At 38.8% G+C, this 4,934-nt stretch overlaps 1 non-coding gene across 1 annotated transcript; it reads left to right on the forward strand.

The window, feature by feature from the left end:
• The first annotated feature begins 4,529 nt into the window (after nt 1-4,529).
• Nucleotides 4,530-4,636, forward strand: LOC148998678 (small nucleolar RNA R71). The gene has a single exon (XR_016171136.1). It is a non-coding gene; the product is annotated as a small nucleolar RNA R71 (small nucleolar RNA).
• The last annotated feature ends 298 nt before the right edge of the window (nt 4,637-4,934 follow it).

Consider the following 4,934-nt stretch of genomic DNA (forward strand, 5'->3'; position numbering starts at 1 on the left):
GTTGAGGATGTGAGTGGACTTTCCTAAAGAAGTACGGTGCTATGACTTAAAGCATGTCTGCCAATAGAGACCAGCATACATAGAGTTAGATTCATTCATTCATTGCTTGTCTCATATCATATTGCATTTATGTTTGTTCGGAATCCTGCCATTTATGTTATTATGGATTTTTAAGCGCCTTACTTGAGTTTCTTTGAAACTCATTCCTTTATTGTACAATGTTGTTAGACTATCCTGCAGTCTTGAGTACTATGACGGTCCCTATGAAGAAGCGCAAGGCGAAGAGGCATATCTCCGGGAAGGTGGTTGCGGTTACCACAATTACTCGAAGATCCCGCGAGTGGTTATGCTCCGTACGATGCTTAGTCCGACCATTGAGTGGAAGCGTCCTTGTGCCATTTATGAGATTTACACTTACAAGGATGTTGTCTATAAAGTGGAGAACAATTTAGTTACCCAATGTACTAGCTACTGGGATTAGATTTTATTTAGTTTATTCTCTTTAGAGCTACTTTTCCGCTGGTTGTAAAGTGGGATTTTTGCCTCACTTTACTTATCTATTTGATACTCTGATTATATCTACTATTCTGATTCATTTATGATTCATTCTTTCTTTATTGGATCTATGATTTATCTTCCGCACTTTTATTATGATTGTTCATGATTATGTTATTGTTTATGTGGGAGGTTGATCACTCGATACCTGATCTTCGGGCTGTGGATCACACTCTCGGGTATGCGGGCGGAAGGGGGGGGGGGGGGGGGGGGGGGGGGGGGGGGGGGGGGGGGGGGTGGGAACTTTTCAAGGAAGCATTTTGTAAGAATTATTTCCCTGAAGCCGTACAGAATGCTGATCGTGTCACTAACCAATCAAAAATTAAATCCTATACTAATCTAGCAAGCAGAAAGTACGGGGTCGAACTATGGGGAACTAAAAGGCTAAGTCACTAAGATTGAATTCAACAAAACTAAATTTAAACTAAATCTACTAATTAATGCAAAAACGTTAACTATGAATACGTGAAAATTTTTGGGATTTCGAATCCCCAATGCCTTTCCCTAACCAATATAACTCTACACTTCAAAGTAAATTAGGGATGGTCTTCCTAGATATGCCCTATCTTCGCAAGACTATCATCCTTCGCGGAAGCTATAGAACATCTTTGGCCAAACTCAAACACAATCAACTAGAAGAGATAGAACAATCTAATTAATGAAATAAGCATGGTTCATCTACATCCCAAAGAAAAAGAACTAGCTACTCATTATCACAAAGTTCGTAAGAAAAATAAAGATGAAACATAGGGGGAGAGAGAGAGAGATGTGGTCTTCTTCTTCAGCAATGAGAGAGATGAGAGCAACATTCGCCGTCTTCTTTTCTGTGTTTGGCTTCTCTTTTATGTCTCCCGCACACAATGAATCCCCTCTCTTTACCCGTCGATTTGACCTTTATTCTTTCGGAATTTGGGAAAACTCAAAACTGAAAAGTTGTGGATATTTTCAATGTTGTTCCATAGAATCTTGAATCATCGAAATCCAAGCTCATACGAGAGCGATATGCCCAAAATACTGAAGGTAGGTCTGTTTACCTGATTTTTAGATTTATTACCAATTTTGTTCCTTATACCTCCACCTATTTCCAATTTGGCTAAGATCTCACTTTTCATGATTTCTTGAGCAGCAAGATTGAATGCCATGATTTAAAATCCACCAATATCTAATATATTTGCCAACTTTACTCCATATTATCTCTAATATCCAAAATCTCCTTATTCCTGAAAAATACACAAAAATACTCAATTAGCTCTCTTTAATTAAATAAGTATGGGGAATTAAATCAAATAAATAATGGTAAATGCATGCTTATCAAATACCCCCACACTTGAGTGTTTGCTAGTCCTCGAGCAAAACAAAAAAAATAAAACTAATACAGAAAATAAAGAAAGAAAAACCTAACTCACTTTCGTAGGAATCACGGTTGCACTTAGCATGTGCAACAAGCCTTTAAACCCCTAGGTTACCCTAGTGGACGAGTTGTGTCTCGTGAGTGTTTGCAGAGAATATACACACAAAATTCTTAAGTGCTCTTCTAATTATTCTGGCAGTAGTAAGAGTAGAAAGATAGATTCCAAGACAAAGACACTCCACTAAAGATTAAAGGGAATATAGGCACCCCCACACTTAAGCTCTTACACCCTCTCTTGAGTCTAGCTCTAGGCAAACAATTCAATCGAGAAGTCTCTTCTTATCTACAGTCTACCAGTTCACCCTCAGATAAGACTAAACTAGATACCAAATAATACCAAGAACTCAAGATCTAAGCAATATTGACATTCTTAGACATTTCACCTTTATAAGCACATTAATTCACTTCTTTCTTTAATGTTCACAATTCTAGTCCATGCAATGTCTTGCCTCTTAAGCTTTCTAGATGGCCTATGTAACGAGTGTTGGGTCAGCCGCTCTCAAGCCAGATGACCTTAAGGGACTAGGTGTAGAATACCCCTCGAACTTACTTACTCAAGCCAACAAGGCTACAGGCCAAGACTGGACCAAAGACACCCCAACTGTTTGACGTGAGGCTCGATGTTGGTGACACCGAGACCCGGTTACTAAGAAGGAGGTCCAACCTTTAAACTTCAGCATTTTTTTTTTCACATTATACTTCAATTTACTTCACATTTAAATAGTCTAAAATCGGTCTCGACTTGTCACCATAAGCACAAGGCAATACAAGATAACTAGATGGTCAAACCTTTTGGACTACTTGGAATTCCTATTTTCCGATTCAACCTCGGTCTCAAAATGTAAAACCCATTACTATTCTCTCAAGAGGGTGTTCATTACATCAGATGGGATTTCTAAAGCACTTAAACTCTCATTTTGTATCTAAGTAAGGAATTAAAACATTTATCTTACCAAAGCCAGAAAAAATTGGGCAAAATTGGGCACTTTTTATCTTTGTGACAATGCTCTACCAACTCTCAACAAGTCTTACTCGAGTTGACACCCCCCCACACTTAAATTATGCAATGACCTCAGTGCATGCAAAAAAAATAATAGAAGCAAATAGAGGAAAGAGTGTACCCGATGTTTGAACTCATGATAGAGCACGCAACAGTAAAACCTAACAACAAACAAAGAAAATAAAGGAAAAAGAACAAGAAATAATATCTAAACATATGGGTTGCCTCCCATAAAGCGCTAAGTTTAGAGTCTTCAGCCAGACTTAGTAAGAAGCAACCAATGGAGGTGGAAGCTCAAATCTAAATGTGAATGGTGAATGCTCTAAAGAAGTGGGAGAGTCCAACGATGTGTTGACTTCCTCAATATTTAGGTTAGATTCCCCAAATGGCAAGTAATGTTGTAGGGAATCATCAATAAGCATGTTTGGAATATAATCAACCACTACCTCATCAATAAAGTTAATTGCAAAGCACTCTTCATCTCTATTTGGGCTTAAAGATACATTCTTTATAGAATCTGAAATTGAGGACTCAAGAGCTTCAGGGAAGGGGGCTTTGGGAGTGTAAGATTCAGGAGTAGGACCCTCTACAATCGGAATGTGCAACCCCTTACAAGGAATTTGATGGGGAATACTCACAGGTGGTGTTTCTTTACTAGGCTTATGTGCAGCATTGCCAGTCTCATAGGTCAAATCAACCTCTTCTCGACTCTCAAGATCAACTTGTTCTTTCCTAGACCCAATCTAATGATTAGGGTTACCTATTGGTTGACTAGGTAACTGACCAACCTCCCTCCTACTGATGGCATCAGCTAGTTGACCAAGTTGGATTTCCAATTTGTTAATGGATTGAGAATGAGAATGCAACAATTGAGTGTTTTGCTTTAATCCACTAAGTGTCTTTAGTACCTTATCCTCAAATGATGAATTATGTGAGGGTTGTGAAGATGATGGTTGCTCATTCCTATAGGCATTTTGGTGCATATTAAATGGAGGTGGTCTATAAGGTATTTGATTAGAGTGATTGGGCATTGAGTTTCACCATGAAAAATTGGGGTGGTTTCACCATCCTGGGTTATAGGTATTGGAATATGGATCATTACCAAATTTAGAGACTCCTTGGGCCAAATGTGTATGCTCCTTAACAAACTCAGGGTATTGTGTAGCCAAATAGCAATCATTGACATGATGGGATAGGCTAGAACATAAAGCACATGCTTCAATCTGATTAGGTGGAGAGAAACTTGTAGGAAGTGGAGATGGGGTTTGTTGTCCTAATGACAAGAGATGGTCTAATTTCTTTGATAGCAAGTCAACCTTAGTGCTCATCTCAATGGTAGGATTGATCTCATAGAGACCACTCCTCTTTGGTTGCCCAATGGATGGAATCTCAGTCCTAGCTGTTGAAGCATGGTGTTGGGAGTTTTCACTAAGGGTCTCAAAAAGTTCCCATGCCTCATTCTCATTCTTGTGCATGAAAGTCCCACCACAAGAAGAATCAACCATTTGCCTATGTCGGTCTCTAAGGCCATCATAAAAGCATTGAACCAATTGCCATTTAGGAATAGCATGGTGGGGGCACTTTCTAGGTAATTCTTTTAATCTTTCCCAGGCCTCATGAAATTGTTCTCCTTCTTGTTGGGAGAAACTCGTTATCGCTCTCCTAATGCTATTGGTACGGCCAATGGGGAAGAACTTTTTAAGGAATTACTCCTGTTGCATTTCTACCCAAGTGGAAATTTTAACATTGCCCAAAAAATGAAGCCAATGCTTAGCTTTATCTTTAAGGGAGAATGGGAAAAGAAGTAACCTTAAAGCATCAACTGAGAGGTTTAGAATTTTAACTGTGGAGGACACTTCTAAAAACTCATCTAAGTGCTTATAAGGCTCTTAATTGGCAAGTCCATAAAAAGATGGTAGCATTTGAATCACACTAGATTTGATCTTATATTGAGCCGCCTCTATGTTA

Source organism: Hakea prostrata, unplaced genomic scaffold (genome assembly GCF_041222555.1).
Source record: "Hakea prostrata isolate BN-2017 unplaced genomic scaffold, UWA_Hpros_2 contig_190, whole genome shotgun sequence".
In the NCBI taxonomy this organism is placed as follows: domain Eukaryota; kingdom Viridiplantae; phylum Streptophyta; class Magnoliopsida; order Proteales; family Proteaceae; genus Hakea; species Hakea prostrata.